Raw genomic sequence first — 24,196 nt, 5'->3', positions numbered from 1 at the left:
GCACTCTGTCTATCAGATCTAGTCCCTTAGGTCTATTTCTCACTTCCCCTGCATAGTCATAAGGGATTTGATTTAGATCATACCTGAATGGTCTAGTGGTTTTCCCTACTTTCTTCAATTTAAGTCTGAATTTGGCAATAAGGAGTTCATGATCTGAGCCACAATCAGCTCCCAGTCTTGTTTTTGCTAACTGTATAGAGCTTCTCCATCTTTGGCTGCAAAGAATATAATCAATATGATTTCAGTGTTGACCATCTGGTGATGTCCATGTGTAGATTCTTCTCTTATGCTGTTGGAAGAGGGTGTTTGTTCCTTCAGTAGGCTCCAGTTATTCTGCCTGGAATAGCTCCCTGCTCCATTGTTACTCATAGTTCTCAGCTCTGCTCTCTACGAGGTCCTTCCTTTTTCACCATTTTGGACGTCTACTTCTGAAATGCACAAAGGGGGACATATGCTTTTCTGTGGGAACAAGAGGTTCTTTTGCATGTCAAATACATCTCTAATTCTTAGTGTTTAGGATGGCAATATAGCTCTCCCAAACACTTGTATCTCGAACACATCTCTCCACATATTTGATTCTACTAAATTATATGTGCCCAATTCCACCCCACATTTGTTTTCTTAAGACATGTCTCTTTCTATAGACTCAATTATGGGTACTTTGGATCCATGAGGCTTTTGCAGGACTGTATCCTAAGGTTTTCTGGAAGCCTTTTTGACAGTTGAAAGAATCTACTAAATATCCTCTTAAACTCTTTCCAGGTCCTAACAAAGGCTGCATCAGTTACAGCTTGGATTTGGTCTTTAAACTGAAGCTATGCCATAATGGCACCACTCTGGATTTGTTGAGAAGTGGTGCCATTTACAATACTGCAATTTCTGAATTATTTATATTAGTTCTGAATTCCGCTTACAAACACTTTGTTTCTCCCAAGCTTATTTCTTTCTTAATTGCCTTGTCAAATACAGTTAGTTGCAACCAGCTCCCATTTTCATCATTTTGTCTCAGCAACATTAAAATAAAGTTACGAGATGATTCACTCTATGTACTTTCTTCTAAGTCAGAGTGTGGTAGGGTTTTACCAAAAATGTTGCCACTAACTAAAACAGCTCACCATTTTTCCATGTCCAATGAAAATCCCTAACTACTCACCACCTGTTCCTAAAGGTAATGACTCACACTTCAGGTTTTAGTAATATCAATATCCACTAGTAGGCATTGTTGTACCAGACCATTCTAGTCATACTAGTTATCTAATTCTCTGTAATAAATTACAACTCTTAAAATAAAACACATTTATTTTCTCACATTTTAGCTGGTTTCGCTGCTTCAAGTCTCACATGAAGTTACAATCAAAATGCTGAGGTAGGCTCTCCTCTGAGCCTCAATTAGGGAAAAGGCCACCTGCCCACTCATGTAGTTATTAGCAAAATTCACTTTCCTCTAGTTGTAGAATTCATAGTAACTGGCTTCTTCCAAGACAATGATGAAGAGACCCCAGCAAGAGAGGTACTACAAGTTTATGTAATCACACAAATATAATCACATACATCCCCTTTACCTTTATCACATTTCACAGAAACAAGTCACAGATTCTGCTCACTCTTAGGCAAAGGGATCACACAAGGATGTGAACACAAGAGCTGAGGATCATGGAGGCACACCATCTGTTGGTCAGTTGGCACCACATCTCCCTTCTAAAGGGCCAACTAGACCCTCAGAATCTTCTAACTTTTATTTATGACTTCGGGTTAGAGTTTGCCAAGGAGAGGAACTTGTGTGATTTGGATAATAGCAGTGAAACAAAAGCCACTATCCATGGAAAACTGTGGCACCCAGACATAGAGGCTTTACAGTACTCCTCAGATGCTCTCGTGTTAATAGTTACGCAGCTTCGCAGATTTCCCCATAAGTTCTGTCTGCTCCACACACTCCAGTGCTTCTCACCAAAGTCATTAATTACATTAATTACAGAGAATTTTTCTGATTCTGTCTTTTCCAGACCTTTATTACCCTAGCTTCTCCCTAATTCATCCAAACCTTAATGCTTATATTAAATACCTTTTTCCCATAATAGTTGCGGTGGTCCTATTTTCTTGACCAAACTTAGATAGATACACATGTACAGCAGACTCAAAATTTCCAAATCTGTCTTACAACTAAATTATCTTGGGGTTATTTTTAAAGGTCTAAATTTCAAACCAAAATCTTTAGAGAGTAGGCTCTAGAATCTGGATTATCACAACAGTTTCCAAAGTAATTTTGGTACAAAGTCAATTTGAGGAGCCCAATGAAGCAGCATTAAGCTGTAAATCAGGAGATCTGGACCAGAGTCTCAGCTCTTACATCAGTTAATGTGCTGACACTAGATAAGTTACCTAATATTACTATGTTTCTTTCATATCATACACAACATTTCCTTGTACATCAAAGATGACTTGATTATTTCTAAGGTTCCTTTGATCTGAAATTTGATTCTGAGATTCTATTTCAGACATAAACATTGTTATCTGGGTTTTAATCCAAGCTCCATAACTTACTAGGTCTGTGACTTTGAGATTATATCAATCTTGTAGGCTACAGATTCCTCATCTATAAAACAAGGATGATAATAGTGCCTACCTCAATGGGTAGTTATGAGTATTAAATTCATTAAATCATATGATGCCTGTAAAATATTTAAAAGAGTGTCTGGAATATGGTAATCACTATATGGTGATGGTGGTGGTTTAGTCGCTAAGTCGTGTCCAACTCTTGTGACCCCATGGACTATATATGAATGCTTATTAAATAAAATTTAAATGTAGCTTGAGTGTGCTTAGTTGCTCAGCCATGTCCGACTCTTTGCCACACCATGGACTGCAGCCTGCCGGACTCCTCTGTTCATGGGGATTCTCCAGGCAAGAATACTGGAGTGCCTTGCCATGCCTTATTCCAGGGGATCTTCCCAACCAAGGGATGGAACTCAGGTCTCCAGCATTGCAGGCATATTCTTTACTGACTGAGCCACCAGGGAAACCTAGAGAATGTAGCTTAGAGAATAACAAATATTACTCCTAGTGTGACTATTCTAGGCTAATAGTATCGTATTGTAGGCAATAGGGAGAGAAAATAAATATTTAAAAAGTGCAACTAAAAAGCTGATAGGAAAGATGGAGATAGAAGAACTATAAGAGAATGTAAAAAGGTCGATATCTAGGGTTCCTTAGGAGCCCTAAAAATGATAAACTAATTTTGCTTGAAAGCAATAGGGATGGACTCTCTGAGGAGTTGAACTGTTTACAAGAACACTGCCTGAGGAGAAAGCAGTACTCTAAGACAGTAATTATATGTTCACATAGAAAGAGTATACTATCAAAAATATTTTTTTATACAGTCTGTCAGCATAGATATTTGACCCCTAATAAGTGAAAGATAACTGGCTCAGAACGTAAAGCGTCTGCCTGCAATGCGGGAGATCCAGGTTCAATCCCTGGGTTGGGAAGATCCCCTGACGAAGGAAATGGCAACCCACTCTGGTACTCTTGCCTGGAAAAATCCCATGGACAGAGAAGCCTGGTAGGCTACAGTCCATGGGGTCGCAGAGTCAGACACGACCGAGCAACTTCACTTTCACTTTTCATTTTTTTCAACATTGTTGAAAGTTGGAAATGTGATTGGTAAGAGTTATCTGAACACTCAACTTTGATGGCTTAAATGGGTATGGGAATATCAGCTTAGTTCTGATAAAGGGGCTCAATGGCACCTATAAGGGATTGCAGGCAAGGAATCTGCATGTGGCCGCACAGTCTACCTAGTGCATGACACTAGGGGCTGCCAGTGACATCAACTGCAAAATAAGTTCCATCCTTTACTTCCTCACCTCAGGTTCCTTCTATATATCCCATCACTATCCTTAAAATGCAAGGATTGAGTCTCATGTCATAATATGGTTGCTGCATCTCCAGACCTCATATCTACCTTCCAGACAACAAAAGTAGGGAAAAACAAATGGGGTAAAAATGATTTATCCTAATAAGCCTTTAGCTTTTATTCAGAAGTGATGCCCTCCCCTGGGGCATCTTTCCAGACATCTCATCACCCAGAGCTATGGCACAACTTAGCTGAAACTATGGTGGGGAAATTGAGCAGGTAGCTTTCCAGAAGAAGAAAGCCACAGAGAAAGAGGATGTGATTGCAGATAAACATCTGTTGATGTGACCCATTCTGGGATCATTCTGACGGACTCATGCAATGTTTTAAGCTTCATGATTTCCACATAGTATACTGTAACGAGAGGTGGTGACTTTCCCCCTTCTTGTTTCCTTTCATTCCACGCTCTGCCTGCATCTACTCAGCAGCCATGCTGGACTTGTTTCTTAGACATATCATATTCTTCTTAAGATCTTTGCCTCGCTCTTCCTTTTGCCTGAGCCCCTGTTTCCTCCCCCTATTTCTCCTTTCCTAGTTATTACTCCTTCCCATTACTCAAATCTCAAATGTCATTTTCAAAGAATTCTCACAAATGCCCTGGCCAGGTTACTTCTACATCCAACAGCACTGTATGCTCAGCAGATGTTAAATTTGGTTTCATATCTGTCTTCTGCTCTAACTCGTAAACTTCATACAGGCAGAAATCTGTATTTGCTTATCTATCAGGGTGGCTGGCCAATAATGTAATTTTTTTACTTACTTGTTCAGTTATTTAATCAAAGAGATGGCAAAATCGTAACACTTACTGCATGTTTTGACTTTCTCTAAAATCAATAATTTAGTGTTCCTATGTACCACAGAAAATACATCAAAATAAATTGACTTCTCAATATTGTAGAAATTTAGATAATAAAAATATGCTAATAACTTAGAGGAGCCACTGTTGAAAGCGTGTTTATATGAGAGCATAAATTCCATGCCCATATATATAGCAACTTTGTCTAAGAGACATCAATTTAATCACATCTTTTATCTTTAAATCTTTTCCTTGTGGTCATTTAAGAAGAATTTTTATAATGCTGCTTATCTTTTTAAAAAATACCAAATTAAATTAAATATTTACTTTCAGGATTTCATGCTTGTTTTCAAATTCAGTATCTTGGCCTAGTGAATTCATTGCACACACCATTCCAGTCTCTAAGACAATTTTAAATTTATTATTTTTTTAATTTATTAAATGTATGTTATCTCTCTACTGCATGTGTACTAAGTCACTTCAGTTGTGTCTGATGCTTTCCAACCCCATGGATTGTAGCCCACCAGGCTTCTCTGTCCATGGGATTCTTCAGGCAAGAATGCTGGAGTGGGTTTCTATTCCCTTCTCCAGGAATCTTCCCAACCCAAGGAATGAACCTGAATATCTTAAGTCGCCTGCATTGGCAGGCAGGTTCTTTACCACTAGCGCCACCTGGGAAGCCCTATCTCTCTACCACATACCAGATATTTCATTTCTGTTCATTTAAAAAAAAAACCTATTTCCACAGGGTGAAAATGCACATAGTAACCTTAGAATTACCATACATAGGTCAGCTAAAAATGAATTCTTCATTTCATAAAGGAGAAATTAAATCACTGTACCCACTAAAAATGGATATAAATATGTTGATAATGTTATTATAGTGCATTTTATTATCTGAAACTTGCAATACTTCATTAATAGTATATATAACATATGATGGAAGATGGGGGATAAAACTTAAAACTTCTATTCTAAAACGAAAAAAAAAAAGATTTATGTTTTCAACAATTACAATCTATCATTGGTTTTCAAAAGGTCTTTTTTTTTAAATTAATTTATTGGTTGTTGTTTTCTTATGGTCTCCCCTGTCTTCAACATAATCAAAATGGTTAGTCTACTTCATGGAAATTTTTTTTCCATGGGGAAATCCACTTTGTGACTTCATTCTACTTTTCTGAGTTCACACAATATCCTTTATATCTTCATTGCCACAGATGTTATCTTTGTTGTAATGCAATTAAACATGAAACAATTAAATGATGCATAAAGAACATCAATGTCAGATTATACTCTCAAACTCATTAGCAGACGGCACAATGATTACCCCAAGAGAGTATATTTTTGAAGAAGCAAAACAGTCAATGTACTTTCCATTTATTTCCTCTCTCTTTTTAGAAGCAAATAGGATAGCACTTTATTTGCTTCAGTAGTCATGTTTCGAGAAACTAAAGGAAAAGAATCTCATCTATGCCAAGTTATGGTCAAACTCATTTTCTAAATTTGGAAGAATTTTGAAATTGATGGTGTATCAAGCTGTGAAAATGAGTCAAGTGATAAAGGAAAGCATACAATTAGGCTTGTCTCTTGTTGGCCTGGACACTAGGGAATGGAGACACATAATCACTAGTTTTGAACATCCAGAGACATACAGGTAAACATCTTTGCATTCTACTCAAGATTACATCAGCAAAAAATTAAAGTTTTTAAAAGTAATTAAAATTAAGTAAAAGCAAGACATTTAGGAGTTTGAAATACGAAATTTTGTTAGCAATTTTTCCACTGGGATACACATTTAGTTTCAGTTAAAATGAGAACCAACAAATTCAACTTGATTTGCATCCTAAATTCAGTATAATGCACTTACAATGAAATTCTGGTTTCCCAAGCACCTGCTGAGCCCTATTACGACTTCTGATTAGAATATACACTAATGTGCCATATGACTCTTCACTCATTGCTGTTAAGCTTCTCTTTGAACATTTAAATGGTGTATCTTATTTTTAGGTTAGTGATTTGATGGATTATTTTCATATTAGAGTTTTAAGCTGATAAGACTTTTGGTCAAACTCTCAAATTCTATTAAAAAAATAAGGTAAAAATTTTAAATAACTCTTGGGTTTATAGGATCTGAGATTACATATTCAGCTGTTCTGCTCAAAAAAAAAAACCATTTTATTTACATGTAACTATTTGATATTTGGTCTTGTATTAGACAGGGTTCTCCAGAGACACAGGACCAGTAGGATATATATAGATACATAGAAGGAGAGACTGACTAAAATGATTATGGAAGCTGAGAAGTTCCATGATCTGTCATCTGCTCCTTGGAGGCCCAGAGAAGTCAGTGGCATAGTTCCAGTCCAAACCCAAGGCCTGAGAATCGGGAGCACAAAAGTCCTAGGGCAGAAGAAGATGGATATTCCAACTCGAGAGAAAGCAAATTTGCCCTTCCTACACCTTTTTTGTTCTATTCAAGCCCTCAATGGATTGAATGATGCCCACCAGCACTAGTGAAGGCATATTCTTTACTTAATCCACTTCTTCAAATATTAATCTTTTCTGGAAACACTCTCATGGACACACCTATGATAACGTTCTACCAGCTATCTGGGCATCCCTTAGCCCAGTCAAGTTGACAGATAAAACTAACCATCAAATTTTCCATTCCTCTCATAACCAGATCAATTGCAATCAAGTTAATAGTGTTGTTAATCTTTTCAAAGTTTTATTTAACTCCTTTTCTGTCTTATAGTTGCATTTAAATTTCTTAAAATATGTGTACAAGCTAGGAAATCCGAAGAGGCATTTGGTCCCTGGCCACTGGTTGTGCTTGTGGACATTTGCTGAGATGGATACTCTATCCTTTCGTCTCTGTTTATTGATCAGTCTCTATCATTCTAAGTTTTCCTCATACTTAGTGACCTGGAAATCTCTTCAGGCTCTTGAACAACATGCTCTGTTGTTATGGGAATAATCCAATAAAGAAAACTTTTTGATTCAAAAGACTTGAGGACATTTATACAACAATGTCTTTAAATATAAAAAGGAGATAGAAAATAATATATAATTGGGGAAGGGGTTAGTCTTAGGTGTGAGGATAGTAAAACTGATCCATAAAAACAGAAGAGGTGAAGGGGTAGATGTGTTCATGGGAACTTGTGGGAGTCCTTTTCTAATTGTTTTTTTCTTTTCAATAAAATGAGAAGGAAATGCATTCATCAACTGACCATGAAAGTAGTGGAGGAGGTGGTTTGTAGAGCAGATGTTAGATATTAGAAAAGAGAGAAGTAATAAAATCTCATCTAAAATAATAGAAAGTGAATGGACTACAAATTTCAGGAAATAGTCTAGTATGTGTTTTCTCAGCCCTCTTCAGCTTCAGAGACAGAGGAGTGAGTGGTCTGAGAGTTGGGTTTTACCAACATTGGTTTAGTCAATCATGTACTAGGAAGCAAGAAAAATGGTGAAGATTTTGCCTTATTTACAAGCAAATAACTTATCCTGTCAAAATTTTATATTTTAGTACTTGTGGGAGCCTCAAGGCTTCTGGAGCCCAGTTTCAGATAATAATCACTCACAGACTAAGTCAGTTCCCCATACTCCAAGTTCTCACAGAACAACAGGACTAAGAACTAAGATACAACCTGCAAATACAGTGCATTTACATCACAGGGGTCAACATTATGACACTCAGAATTTACAGAGAGAATTCTGGCACAATTATCCATATTCTCCTTTAGAAAAAAACAAACAAAAAAAAAGACTTTTACTCTGGAATGTAAACAAATGTTCTCTGGAGATGAGAGATGAGTCTTAACCTGGAACATAAACGATTGCCTTTGGGGAGATACATTTTCTAAATCCTTCCTAAGAAATAAACTATTGCTAGGTCTTAAGTTACTTTAGCTATTCAATCACCCTTTACTAAACCTTGTCAGTGATTGCTCAGAAGTCTCCATCCTTGCAGAAATGCAAAGACATTCACAGAGAAATGTCTCCCAACAATTACACACAAACATTCCAAAATCAGAGTCCAGCTTTTAGCATAAAAAACTAAAAGTTTTTTTATATTTTGGTAAATAAATCAGGATTTATATGACAATTAGAATTTATATTAAAATTTTAAATGTTCTTATACTGCATTATTTGCAACATTTTAAAATTTTTACTATTTTTTAAAATATTACATTTTATGGCGAAGTACTTTTAGATAAGTCACACAAGTTTTCTGGAACTCAGTGTCATTAGTGACAATAAAGAGTAGATTTAATTGCATAGCTACTAATTGCGTAACAATTACAAATTCAAAATTTTCTATTTTAAGCAAACTATAAGCATATCTGGTCTAGGAATAGAAGACCTTTCACAATACAGTTTTTTTTTTAAAAGATAGATACTGAGTGATAAAAACAAACATATATTGAATTATCTAAAAATGTTTATTATGGTATGCCTAGGTATGGTTTTCTTTATATTTACCCTGATTGAAATTTATAATACACCTTAAATCTGTTATCTGAGATTTTTCTTATTTTTTTATTGAAGCATAGTTGATTTACAATATTGTGTTGTGTGTGGTTAGGTATACAGCAAAGTGATTCAGTTATATATATATATATATATATATATATATACATTTCCATTATAGGTAAAATTGGAGAAGGCATTGACAACCCACTCCAGTACTCTTGCCTGGAAAATCCCATGGAAGGAGGAGCCTGCTAGGCTGCAGTCCATGGGGTCGCGAAGAGTCGGACAGGACTGAGCAACTTCACTTTCATTTTTCACTTTCATGCATTGGAGAAGGAAATGGCAACCCACTCCAGTATTCTTGCCTGGAGAATCCCAGGGACGGGGCAGCCTGGTGGGCTGCCATCTATGGGGTCACACAGAGTCGGACACGACTGAAGCGACTTAGCAGCAGCAGCATAGGTAAAATTACAAGATATTGAATATAGTTTCCTATGCTTTCCAGTAAATCTTTATTATTTATCCATTTTATATATAGTTTTGTGTATCTGTTAAGCCTATACTCATAATTTGTTCCTTCCCATGAGATTTTTCTTAATTAAAACAAATTTGTGCTCCTCATCTTCTAAATTACAGGCTCCATCACTTTTTCTCCATTGCTCTTTCTTGGAATCCAGTTACACATATCTATATCCATTTGTCTCATATTTCCAAGTCTGATTTTTCTTTCCTTTTTTACTTCATGCTTCAGTCTATTATGTGACTTGTTTTGTAAGTCACTAGTTGCAAAACTTCTACTGAGGTGTTAAGTGATTATATCTTAAGGTTCTAAAACTTACATTTGATATTTTCATATATCCTTTTTGTTCTATCTTGAAATTATTCATCTAGGTGTTTGTTTTCTTATATATATTAATCTGTATATGAATCTTTGTATATTTACACCTGTGAGTCTACTCCCCACATCTATTTTGTTCTCTTGTTCCTGTCTTTTGCTATGTCCAATTTTACTGCCTGCTGCACATTACATGCAAAAAAAATCTGTGACTCTGGATGACATTATTTTCTGTTAATGATGATTTACTGTTCATTTGGCGGAGCATTAAATGCAGGAGCAAATCATTTCAACCCCAAATTAAAATGACTCCCAAATTTGGTTTTAATCTTTATGAAGGCTTATTTTTGGTTTGTTCTTAATCATGTAGTTTAGCTAATGAACATCTCAGTTGAAAGCTTAGGATGTTTACAAGTGTCTGCTTTACTTAGAGGATATTAAGCTACAAAATTTATCTCTCCAAACCACATGAGATTTTTAAATCATAGTTCATCTTCTCGGTTATGTAGTTTCTGCTCTCTGCTTGACTTCTTGGCTTTTGCCTCACTCTACTTAAGAATCAAAAAATGCTTCTATGGCAAAAGCAGTTTAAATGTGAAGTTTCATTCCTTCTCTTCTCCTTACATCCCTTCTCTCTGAGAATTTCTCCCGCTCCAAGTCTTAGCTACCTTTTCAATCCTGAAAAACTCTGAATTTTGGTGTTTTTAGGCCCTGAAGAATGCTGAAAACTCTTCTCAGACTCCTAGACTTTAGCTGCCCCTTTTTGATCATCTTCTTATTCTTTCTTGCTACTTCAAAATAGGCAAAAACTGCTTGCAAAGCATATTAATTCAAAATGTCAGACTCTCCTCAATGCTTTTTTCCTTCTCTCCAAAATCTTAGGTTCATGTGCTCACTTCAGCAGCACATATACAAAATCTTAGGTTCTTTGACACTGGGCTATCTTGGCACCACTCCAATTCTCTCAAATACATTTTTATTGTATTTAGACTTTCTAGCTGCTCATTTCAGAACTGTTCTGATCCAAGTTAATGAGGAATATTATTTCACATAAATATTTTAAACATAATCTTTAAAATTAGTTGATACTTTATGTGTACGCCTATTTGATTATATTACTTCTATTCATACAGTGTTAATTTAACTCTTATTTTTATAGGAAAATTACTTGTCTTGACAGAATATTGTCCCACATATAAATGAAAAGGCAAATGTGGAATCAGAAATTATTTTCTCCCTATGCTTTTGAATTCACTCATAATGATGACTTATTAACATAAAGTAACATTTATTACTTATTATAGACCAAGTACTATCCTAAATTTTTCTATGCTTTACTTAAATTTTCACAACAGTATAATTTCCTTTTATTATGCCAACTGAATAGATGAGGAAACTTAGGTACAACTTGTCAAATAATATATGCCAGTACTAGAATAGAATAGGAAGCAGGTAAGAGTAAGTTTTGTTTGTAGGCATAGTAAACTAAAATAAAGTACAGCCTAAAGATGTTTACTGGAAAGATTGTTAAAAGTGAACAAACTCTAAATTCCACAAAAATGAGTTTCTAACAGTGACATTTCACGCCTTGACAGATAAACAGAGGAAGATATTTGGGCAATTCAACAAAAAATGACTGAGTTCCTACTCTGTTTCAGAACACAGAAGAGAAATGGATCTCAATCTGGCCTGGAGCAGACCCGGAGTTTCTACAGAGGGACACTCACTCCTACCTTCCATCTTCCAATGATCACATTCAGTGTGTGTGCCCACAGCTTATGTTAAATATTTGAAGTAAAAATGCCTAACTTGCAAGATGATAGGGAAGAGACTTTATAATAGGAGGGTAGATGGAAATTAGTGGAAAAATTTTGGTAGCTCCCAGCATTGAAATTTCAGCAGGCACCAGCCTCTCAACTTCCCAAACTCTGCTCGTATTAGCAAAGTGTATTTCATACCTTTCTCTTTTTAATATCTTGTATATATAAGTAAGAAGCAAAAGTCTTATTTGCAGATGTGATGATTGTTTGTACAGAAAACCAAAGAATCTCTGAAAATGAACTGTTAGAAATAATAAGAAAGTTCAACAAGGTTGCTAAATCTACATCAATATGAAAAGTTAGTAGTATTCCTACATACCAGTAATAACTAATTTTAAAATGTAATGTTTAAAAATGTATCATTAATTATGGCAACAAAAATTATAACAATCTAAAGAATGAATCTAGCAAAAGATATAAATGGATGAAATGAAAATATTCCAGCAAATAAAAGAATGCCTAGATAAAAGAAATACTGTATTAATGAACAGGAAGACTCAATAGTGTAAGAATGGCCTTTCCTCCTTGACATCTAACTACATATTTAAAGCAATGAGCCGAAGTTTCAGTTTTTAACAGAATTTGAAAAGGCAGTCTGAAAGTGCTACATTAAGTGGTAGGAATGTCTCAGTCAATTTTGAAGAAAAAAGAGTATATGTCCTCTCAAGTATCAATCTGTAATAATTTATTTATCATGGTATTGCTACAGGAAATAGTTAGACACACCAGTGCAACAGAATAGAGAACTTAAAAATGGTCAGTGGGAGCTTAGTAGTTGACAGAGATGTATTATTTATCAGTGGGAAAAGTATGTGCAGTTCAATAAATGATGCTTGAACAACTGGTAATCTATATGGAAAATGATCAAACTGGATGCAAACCTCACACCACATACCTTTGTAAATTACAGAAAATTGGAAAACCTAACACCTAAAGAGGAAAAGCAAAAATTTATAACTTATTAGGAAATAAGTTATTCAACAAGGCACAAAAAATGCAAACTAAAACAAAAGATTTATAAATCTGACTATATTAAAATTAAATTTTTAATTAAAAAGCAATCAAAGTTGAAAATACAAGTCACAGACTTGAAAATGGATTTTTATTGAATAGAATAAATGAAAAGCTAGCATTCAGAGTATATAAAGCACTTGTATAAAGATAAGAAAAACAGTTTCATAGAAAAGATGGGCAGAGATATGAACAGTAGTGAGTTCCCAGATGAACAAAAATAAATATTCAATAAACACTTGAAAATATACTAAATTCATTATTGAAAATATAAATTAAAACAATGTGATACTGGTAACATTTTAAAGGTCCACTGTATGTTATAAGAATATACATATATACCTATATATACATATATCTACACATACACATATACATATATTTTTAATCCTATATGTATAAACATATATACAAACAAACACATACATACACACATGTATACATTTAATTCTATGTTCTCTAACAGACTTTTAAATATACATAAAACTAGTGCTTAATTTAGCAATTAAGTCAAATATGTGAAAAACCCTACAGCTGTATATATCAATTAAGAAAGATGATAAATATTTCATAGAAATAATATACATCAACTTCAAGGTACTGAATCTCTAGCAAAATAGAAGAAACGAAAAAAGAATGGAGGTGATTATCAGCTATATCTGTAAGGTTTCATTTTGTTATTTTAAAATGAATATATTAGAAGTAAAATATTAGAGAAACATTAGAGAAATATTAGAAATATTAGAGGAAGTTAAAATATTAGAGAAAAATCCATTATTCTCTGTATTTTATCATGTTTGAAACATTTTATACATGAAAATATATTATTAAAACCATGAAGTGCAAACCACTTTTAAGCAACTGAAGTTATATCAAATGCCTTATTTTAGAAAAAAAAAAGGATGAAAAAATTAATAAATTATACAACTGCCTATAATTTTTAAATGAATTAACATTTTATATTTTATAAAATAATTCAAATAATTTAATATAACATTGTGATTTTATAGCAATATAGCAGAGTACAAAAATGTCCCAAGACATAAAAATCCTCCCGTGGTTAATACTGTGCACCTTGCAATTAAATTAGAAATGTGACTATACTTGTTTGAATTCAGGGCATCCAAAAGAGTATTCTAAGCTGAATTTGTGGAGACTTGGAAAGGGTTTTGACAGTCCCTAGTAATGATGTGTCTTTGCGAGGGAGACAATATAGCCTCCCTAACAGGTATTTGGCTCTGACTTTACCCCTAATCTCTTTCTTTTTAAAGCCCAGCCTTATTTTTTCCAACAGGGAGGCCAACAGGCCTGCATTAATTTACATGGCTGATATAGCCTCTAATCAATGTCTGCCAAACAATATATGACAAGTTATTAACAGAATCCAGGAAATTAATTACCATAGTTTAATTGTGGAAATGGCCTTTATTTGGTCAATACTTTCCATTTCTAATCAAATTAATTGCTTGAAAACTGATTAATGGGAAGATCCAGTAGGCAGTTAATTAACATCAAAGCAAAAGAATTCTTGAGAACTATGAAAATTATTCAGGTACACAAGAAAAAGTTCTGGTAAACAGCCAATGGAAACTATAGCTATTCCTCAAGTTTAGCATTTACTGAGCTGACCCAATATTCTGGATTCTATATTCTAATTGAAGAAATACTCAGTGATGATGACTAAGTGCTACATATAATGTCATGGTTATGTAATTAATATCTTTTATTTGCTTATGTATAACTCAAACTTAGATACCAATTAACTCATAATTCAACAGCAAAACTTCTAAAGTGCTTCAAATCATTAAATTCTTTCAAAGTGTGCCATCATTGTACATTAACTATTTTAAATCATCTTTTACTGCCAAATGTGGGGGATAATTATTAGATAATTTAATTGATCAAAAAAGTATTAAATTTATCATTGACACAGCAACTAAGTTGGTCAAAATATTAATTACTATGAGTGGTTAACCATCCTATTATTACTTAGTATTCTAGCACTTGTGCTGATTTTGGGGACACTATTAAATAATAAGACTAATAAATGGTTAGCAATAGCATCTTTAGAAATTATACATCTGAGGGGTTTAGTGGCTTCAGTCCCTTTTGGAATAGGGTCTAAAGGATTTGCCCTAAGGTTTTATTCATATAAGAAGTATGTACAGTTTTTACAAGGATGTTTACTGAAGTGGCATGATGGAGGCTGATGGAGATTATGGAGAAGCTTTATCATGTCCATCTCTTCTTCCAATCTACCCACTCTTCTGTCTTTGATTCTACCACATCAGATTCATAATAGTGCTTCCATTTTAGGCAGTAAAAATATATTTACCTAGCATATATGACTCATTTGTTTTCCTTTTGAGTTGCTCAAAGATATAAAAACATATTTGTAGTAGTATTTGATAATATTTCCATCAGGCATTGGGGCAAAAGAGACTGGAAGCAATAATATAGAGTTGAGTTGTGGGGAGCTGGTGACAAGAGAGTGGGAATTCAGGAGAATTAGCAGGGGAGCCTTAAGTGAGGACAGACTAGCCAGTCAACTGTGTGGCATACTTTGAGGACTCACTGATTCTTCAATCTGAAAATTTTCTTTCCAAAGCCCATTTTTATAGAGAAAACAACAGCTAAAAAGTAAATATCTCAAGAGGCAAAATAGAGTCACTTTTCATCATTAAAACATCTGTATACAATTTTTTAATCTGGTATTTTATTGTGTGTGTGCTTAGTTACTCAGTCATATCTGACTCTTTGTGACCTCATGGACTATAGATCTTCAGGATCCGTTGTTCATGCAGATTCTCCAGGCAAGAATACTGGAGTGGGTTGCCATTTCCTTCTCCAGGGGATCTTCCCAACCCAGGGATCGAACCCAGATCGCCTGCATTGCAGGTGGATTCTTTACCGTCTGAGCCACCAGGGTGTATTAGTTATTCTTTGCTGCATGAGAAATTACTTTATGATTAGTGACTTGAATAACAAACATTTATTATCTCACCTTTTCTGTGGGTCAGGAATTTGAGTATGGCTTTGTTGGGTGGTTCTGGCTTAGAGTCGCTCATGAGGTTATGGTCAAAATGTCAGTTGGGCTGCAGTTAGTGAAGACTTGACTGGAGCTGAAAGATCCATTTCCAAGTTGGAGGACCCACAGGGCCATTACCAGGGATCTCTACTTCTTGCCATATAAGCCTCTACACAGGGCTTCTTGAGTTTCTTCAAAACATGGCAGTTACATTCCCTCAGTGCGAATGATATCTGAAAGAGAAGAAAAGACCACGTGCTAGATTACTTCACGTCTGACTCTGTGTGACCCTATGCACTGTAGCCCACCAGACTCCTCTGTTCATGGGATTCTCCAAGCAAGAATACTGCAATGGGTTGCCATGCCCTCCAGGGGATCTTCTCGAATCAGGGATTGAACCTTGGTTCCTGCAGCTCCTGCATTGCAGGTGGATTCTTTACTACTGAGCCACCAGGGAAGACCCAGAAAAGACTATAATGCAAATGAATTTTGATGAAAACAATGTATGAAAGGATAGGTTCAAAATAACATTTTCAAACTTTTGATCATTGGTACATAAATAGTGTATAAACAGGTATAAACAGGATGTAAAATATCATGTAAATAGACATTTAGCAAGGAAAACAGAAATCTGTGCTTGAAAAAATTTGAAAACAAAAAGTTTGTGTAACTAAGAAACTAATTAAAACAACTTTTTCTAACAGAGATTTCATGCATCATTTTATGAATTCCCAAAGGAGAAATATATTTTATAGCTGTTAATTAAAAATATTTGGAGTTCTTTTGATAATGTTCAGTAATTAGAAGTAAGTAAGAGATACACATTTCTTCCTTACTGCCTTAATATCAAGAGGGTCATTACAAGAACTGCAAGCTTTTGACAAAAGTCTACCAAACATTCAGACGTTTATTTGCAAATTGACCCAATGAGTTATCATAGCTTCAACAACCATCAAATCATATCTATCAACAGAGCTTCATAAAGTAGGGGGACACAGAATTACAGCTTTTAATTTTGAGCTCTGGAGTAAAGGGTTAGTTGGGTTTGGAAGACCAGTATATCTAATGCTAACTGCAAACCACTGGAGTGTGGGTTCCTGAGAAGAGAAGGTCCATACTGACTAATCACCTCTAGAGGTTGAGCTAAAATCAGTTGACACACATATACATTACACTTCTGGTAAAAATAAATTGCCATTAGGGTAACAGAGAATAACATTTTACAACATTTTACCACATTCTTTTTTTCTTTTATTTTCTTGGGCTCCAAAATCACTGCAGATGGTGACTGCAGCCATGAAATTAAAAGACACTTGCTCCTTGGAAGAAAAGCTATGACCAATCTAGAAAACATATTAAAAAGCAGAGACATTACTTGGCCAACAAAGATCCATCTAGTCAAAGCTATGGTTTATCCAGTAGTCATGTATGGATGTTAGAGCTGGACCATAAAGCAAGCTGAGCACTGAAGAATTGATGCTTTTGAACTGTGGTGTTGGAGAAGACGCCTGAGCCTGGTTGGACTGCAAGGAGATCCAACCAGTCAATCCTAAAGGAGATCAGTCCTGAATATTCATTGGAAAGGACTGATGCTGAAGCTGAAACTCCAATACTTTGGCCACCTGATGTGAAGAACTGACTCATTTGAAAAGACCCTGATGATGGGAAAGATTGAAGGCAGGAGGAGAAGGGTATGACAGAGGATGAGATCGTTGGATGGCATCACCGACTCAATGGACATGAGTTTGAGCAAGCTCCAGGAGTTGGTGATGGACAGGGAAGCCTGATGTGCTGCAGTCCATGGGGTCGCAAAGAGTCGGACATAACTGAGCGACTGAACTGAAGTGATTTGTGAAAATAATAGTTTTAGAAGAGCTATGAAAACATCTCTGCAAGGAAAAACAATCAGGAGATAAGAAGTCCAGGTGACCTAGAAGGAGCTGGATCCTAAAGAGATGGCAATAAAACTTTAATCGGAAATTGATGATGATAGATGCTGACAAGAAACCATACCTGCATCTCACTGTCCCAGTGAAGGAGCTCTAAGAGTCAAATGATTTCCAGGAAAAAGGAGGTGTTATTCATCAGGACACATCACTGATGGAAGGCTAATGAAAATCTTAAGGCCCATGCCTGGGGAAGGGACACAACAATGTCCTGAAATACATAGAGGATAATTAATTAAATCACTGACCTTTTTAATTATAAAATGACAGGCCAGAGACAATATAGTAATTTTACTTCCATTCTGATCCTATATTCAAAATGGCCAAATATACAGGGCCAAGTTTATAGCTGAGCAAAAGGTATGTGATAAAATATGTTTATAGAAAGACATGATAGGAAGTGAATTAATTCCAAATAATGCCATATACAATAGGAAAAGTAATGGAAGTGCAGTCTGTTTAGTGTTTCCTTTAAACTGGGCTTCCCAGGTGGCACAGAAAGAATCTGATAAAGAATCTGCCTGCCAATGCAGGAGACACGGGTTTGATCCCTCCCTCAGGAAGATCCCTTGGAGTAGGAAATGGCAACCTACTCCAGTATTCTTGCCTGGAAAATTGCATGGACAGTGGAGCCTGGCAGGCTACAGTCCAGAGGGGCACAAAGAATTGAACACTACTGAGCCCACATGAATGAATGAACACAAACATAAGCTGGGTATTTTACATTAGTAATCTACTACTTTACATATGTAATCTACTCATCCTCACAATAACCTTGTAATGATGAAACTATTACTATACCTGTTTTACAGATGAAGATGGAAGGGAGGTAATTTTCAAGGACAAAATGCTGGGACTCTAAACTGTCTTACTCTACAGATCATGCTGAAATTCTATCTACATTGCCCATACATGAACGTTGCTTCAGAGAGACCAACTGCTGGCAGTAAACCAAAAAGCAGAAATACAGAATATTGTTTGGGAGAGCTTACTTAAATCAATGTCTGTTTTTAAAAGTAAGACAATAAAGAGCACAGGCTCTCATATCCCACAATGAAGAAGAATTAGAGCCACATTTCACAAATTTATGTGAAATTCAATTTCCATTCTATTCAACAGAAAAAAATGTTTCTATTCTCTGCTCCACATTACCCCTTACCAGTATGAAATATTTTGGAATAAACAAATATTCTTAGGTGATTCTTGACAAAAAAATGTTTATAAAAACAGCAACAACTTTGAATTGGTAACTCACACTAATAACTATTTTTCACTATTAGTATAAATTTCAATTCAATAAGCTTTTATTGTGTATATTCAATGTACTTATACTAAGTGCTGTGGGAACATAAAAGCATGTCAATTTTCATCAGTGCTTTCAAAAAAACTATAATTTTAAGAGAGAAGCATGACATTTAATGTTAAACTGTTGAATCATAATTATGGGCATTGTATGAATAAGTGACCAAATGAAAAGTACAGACCAGAATTTCTCTAACTGTATTTCAGGAGATATTTTAAAAGAGTTTTTTTTTTTTTTTTAATGTTCTGATACTAAATAAAATTTAAAACCACAAAATACCTACATTTTGAATACCATCTTTGCAAATTATTTCATCGTGATTATTAGCGAACATTTATTATACACAGGCAATAAAAACACTAAGTGCATTAGATGTATCATCTAATTCTTCAAATAATTCCAAGAAAGGATTATTATTATCTTCATTTTATAACTGAGAAGGATGAGGTTTGGAAAGCTAGCATTATGATCGCAGATGATATGCTTAAAATTATATATGGAGCAAAACTGCTAGACCCCAAACTATGGGTTCTCACCTGAAGAAGGTCTATGTCTCTGAGGTCCTCAATATTTTATGTAAAATAGGCTACTTCTCATTTTTTATACCATCAACCTATTTTCCTTCTATAAAGGAAATCTGCATTTCAAAATTTTCATTATTTGTTTACTCATCTATTTTCTGTCTACTCTAAGGAACATAACTACAACAATCTTTTTCACCAATAGATCTAATGCTAACCTAATTCCTGTCACATCATTGGCAAGCAATAAATATTTAATGGAAGGAAGGAAAAAGGGAAGGCAGGAACTACCAAAGCAAATATTGCAGTAGACAAATTTCAGCAGGCAAGGAAGACCTTTAATTCAAGACTACTGTGATAAGGAAGAGAGTTCAGAATACAGTGTGACCTCACCTCCATGAAGCAAAACAAAGGGATGGATGGGTTTAAGAGCTAAGATGACAAAGGCCATCTGTGTTTGCTGACTGGTGTTACCCAAGGGAAAAGTAAACTTTCTCTCATCTTCATGGCAGCAGGTGGTTTTGCAATTTGGAGCAAGTTATCCACAGAAGTTAGGCTCCTTCCCTCTTACAGAATCTGGCAGAGAGGGGCAGAATGCATTTCAATGATTTCCTGATGAATGCATTTCAAAGGAATGGTCCTGAGGTCCTTGAGAAAGACATCCCTGGAACAAACCTGGAAAGAGGCCTTAAAAAAATTACATCTCAAGGGGCAGAGAATTAATTTATAATGGTAAGCCTTTAAGTAAAGGCACTAAGAAAATGAAGGTCAGGCACCAAGAGTCAGGAAAAAACCTGGCGCCAAGAGTCAGGAAAAAAGCTATCTACATTTTCGTTAAGATGAGGGGAACTTTAAGGCCTTTTGGTGAAAAGGAAGGAAGGGGAAGGTAGAAGAGAAAGGAAGAAAGACAACATGGTGGTCATGAAACTGTGCTGCTCAGACCTCCTTTCAAGATAACCTGCTACGAAGAAAATGGTTGGCTGAAAGCCTCCAACTGCTGTACCTTTGGATCTGCTTGCAGTGTTCACATAGAGGTTAAGCTCTCCCGGCTGTTTCCAGCCAATGACTGAGCAAGGCAGGGATATGGAGCTGGGCTACCTTACCCAATATGAGGTTCCTCTAATGGGGAGACTTTGCTCTGGGGTCTACACATGCCTGATCAAGATTTTCCCACCCTGGGGAATTAAGATCCTGCAAGCCGAATTGCATGACCAAAAAACAGGGAAAAAATCTGCTCCTTTTCTACTTTATTATTCACAGATGTTTTTCCTAATAAATTTCTAGCACATCTAATTTTGTCTTCTCGGAAGATCGAAACTAACACTGAGGGAAAGGAATACAGGCAGGAGGGAGGGGAAGAGAAGGCAAAAGGGAAGAAAACACCAGAAGGCAAAGTAGAACAACAAGAAAGTAAAAAAAGAGAAATATGCAAGAGAGAGAAAAAGAGAAACAGAGGCAAATAGTGCACATACTCACCAATATTGTTTGCAGTTCTAGAATTTGAAAGTTGAATTTTATTTTTTCCTTGACCTGAACTGTCATTACTAGCAGAGATGCTTTAAAGAAAGCAAACACCATACATAGAAGGATAGTCCTCTGGATGTCTCTTTATGGCAGTCATAGGGATAATAAAAGTTTGACACAGTGGGTAACTTACCTATACTAGAAGAAATGTCTACTGTATGGCTTAAATTTATCCTACAAAGAAAAAGAACTTGTAAAATATTTCTATACTTCAAAAGCCTAGTCTTGAGGTAGGAAATAGATGGGTTTCAGGTTGGATGTTTACAATCAGCCAGTCTCATGTTTACATTTCCTGAGACAAGAGACAGGTGGGCTCTAGTTGAAGAACTTTTACAATCAGTGTCCTGTTTACCCTCCAAAATGGAAGTAACAACAGAAACAGGGCAAATAGCCAGTCTATGTCTCTTATAAATGTCTCAAGGTAAGAATCGTGGCAAGGACAAAGACAGGCAAAATCCTGTCTGAGTAAAGGATTAAGAGGTCTCTGCTCCCTTCTTCTTAGGACAAGGGAGACACTACACATGTACAGAAAGGTTCCTTGGGGTCAAAAGTCAGAGGATAACTCCATGCTATAAGGAGCCTTCACTTTGAGATCCATCTTGGTTGTTGGGTGCCTGTGCACCCCAGGGGAGGGTCCTGAGACACATTAACCAGGCAAGGACAAAGCAAGATGATTGGCTTGAGGAAAAACAAAAACTGACCCCTTATAAAGGATTTGGGCTTCCCTTCTGGCTCAGCTGGTAAAGAATTTGCCTGCAATGCGGGAGACCTGGGTTCGATCCCTGGTTTTGGATGATCCCCTGAAGAAGGAAAAGGCCACCCATTCCAGTATTCTGGCCTGGAGGATTCCACGGACTGTATAGTCTGTGGGGTCGCAAAGAGTTGGACACGACTTAGCGACTTTCACTATTCACTATAAAGGATTTAAACTTCCCAAAGGCAAAAGTCTCTCTTCTCTCTCTGAGTTTGCCCTTGTGCCTTTGCTTCTCTTTTCAACAAATTTCTTTACTGTATTTAGTTACCTTTGGCCTCCTTACCTTTATTCGTTATTGGCTAGGCAGGCAAGGACTAGGGACTCTAGCCCTAACTGTGGGCCCTGTGGTCCAGTGGTTAGGATTCCTAGTCCAGGAAACTAAGACCTTGTTTCCAGCTACCACTCATTGCTGCTTGTTGCAAGCTGCCATTTACTGCTGCGCATGTCTTAAGTCAGTCTCACAATTATTTTTTGGGCTGTGAGAAAGGATAAAACTTCCTATCTCCCTATATAGGTTTCACCTCAATTTTCAACCCAATAATGGACAGTTGGAAATATAAACTTCCTTCAGGGGAAGCCCTCATTTGCAGTATGTGTGAACTGGGCCACCCAACCTAAACCAGTGCATTGTATTAACCAAATGGCTGATATACAGGCTGTGGACTGAGCACAAGCATAGAAGGTCAGGAAGCCCATGCAAGCCCTGTATGTTTTTTCACAACTTTTTTCTGCAGTAGAAGGCACAAAGAATATCCATCCTGGGGAGACGCTGCCACACAATCACTTGTGAGCAAATCAATGCATAAAAGAATACCTCTCCAAAGTACAAACAATGCTTTTCAGGGTGAATTCAGTCAAAACCAATATTTGGAAGAAATAAATAAGATTTTATCTATTTCTGTAAACACAATCTGCTAAAAGGTCACCAGTTTTCATTATTTAACTACTTCACTTACAGCAAGTCACTTTTCTCATGCTTTTATTTTTTGTAATGAAAATCAGAGCCTACCTGGCAAACCAGATTCAGCCTTGCCCCAGCTCTTGGTTCGCTCCCAAATCTCTGTGATTCTCTGAGCAGCCGATTTTATTTTTAACAGCTCTCAGTAGTGGAGGGGCTGTCAAACCCAGTCAGGTTCCCACAGAGGAGGATCTCAGTCAGGACCTAGATTCAAAAGGCTTGGAAGTTCCCCCCCTTAGGCAGCAGCTGTTAACGCAAATAAACAGTAAACAGTTTGGTGCGATGGAAGTGTTAGTCCTGACAGCAGGCGGAGCCAGGTGTTCTTGAGGGGAGAGATTTTCCCTGGTCGACAGTTGAAAAACTTAGGGCTCCAGCTGACGATAGAGGGTCTTTGCCGGGAGATACTGGCAAACCCTACAAGCTGAGAGCTTAAATATGGCGGCCCAAGTCAGGATTCCCCCGGAACACTGGAAGCCTCCAGACCCCGCCCAACCGGAAGTCAGGCCCTCAGGTTAAGCTGCAGGCCCAGCAAGCGGACCTCTTTCCCAAGAAAGCTGGGAGTGTTGCCCTGGCCGTCTGTGCTGTGCCCTGGAGCCTACCAAGGACTGTCTCTCCAGTCATTACCTTCCCATAGGACCCAAGAACACAAACCAGGCAAGCAACGGGCATCTCCTCAGTGGCAGCCAGAAACACTGGAAGTTCCGCTACAGGAGATGCTGGCGCTCTTCGTAGTAGAGGGAGAGCAGAAGATGCCGCCCGCTGACTGCAAGGAGGCAGAGAGGGAGAGCTACGAAGGCACTTGCCAAAAAATGAAAAAGAAAAGAAGAGGGAGAAAGGAAGAAAAGAAAAACGTGTTAAAAAAAATAAATAAATAAAGATGGCACCCTCCCGCTCCAGCAAGGCAGAGAGAGCGAGCATGAGCAGGGAGGTAGTCCCCCCAGCCTCTGTCCCTAGACTGCGCCCCAGCCAACCTTTCCCCTCAGAACCGAACTTTAAAATTAGCGTATGAGCCACTTTCACAGAAAGTCTGAGTGCTTCTCAAAGAGCTGCTTCTGTGGAGACCCTGAGGCAGGTAAGTCCGCTTCTGGTTTGTAAGAAACCTTTGTATTTCACCAGAGCCCCGAGAGTCTCGGACAATAGCTCTTTCGATTTTTACAGCCAGATGTTACGGGGTCTTGGCTCTCAAGCACAGGTTTTAAAAGTTGGGGTGCCCGATGTGGGATACAGATCCTTCGCTCTTCGTGGAGAAATGCCGGGTTTCGAGTTTCCTCAGGATTGTGGGTCTCAGCGCCACAGTGCGGTTTCTGGCAAGAT

At 36.8% G+C, this 24,196-nt stretch overlaps 1 protein-coding gene across 1 annotated transcript in view; it reads right to left on the bottom strand.

Annotated features, from left to right (window-relative positions):
* ARAP2 (ArfGAP with RhoGAP domain, ankyrin repeat and PH domain 2) overlaps positions 1–23,327 on the bottom strand; it is a 795,317-nt gene extending 771,990 nt beyond the window's left edge. The window contains exons 1-2 of the mRNA XM_081527801.1: positions 22,934–23,327; positions 15,853–16,109 (exon numbers count right to left, since the gene is read on the bottom strand). The gene's annotated coding sequence lies outside the window, so the exon portion shown is untranslated. The remainder of the gene's footprint in view (positions 1–15,852; positions 16,110–22,933) is intronic.
* Between the last annotated feature and the right edge of the window lie 869 nt (positions 23,328–24,196).

Source organism: Giraffa tippelskirchi, chromosome 1 (genome assembly GCF_054371585.1).
Source record: "Giraffa tippelskirchi isolate mGirTip1 chromosome 1, T2T-mGirTip1v1.2.pri, whole genome shotgun sequence".
Classification (NCBI taxonomy): Eukaryota; Metazoa; Chordata; class Mammalia; order Artiodactyla; family Giraffidae; genus Giraffa; species Giraffa tippelskirchi.
This window is presented reverse-complemented; position numbering and strand designations above follow the sequence as displayed.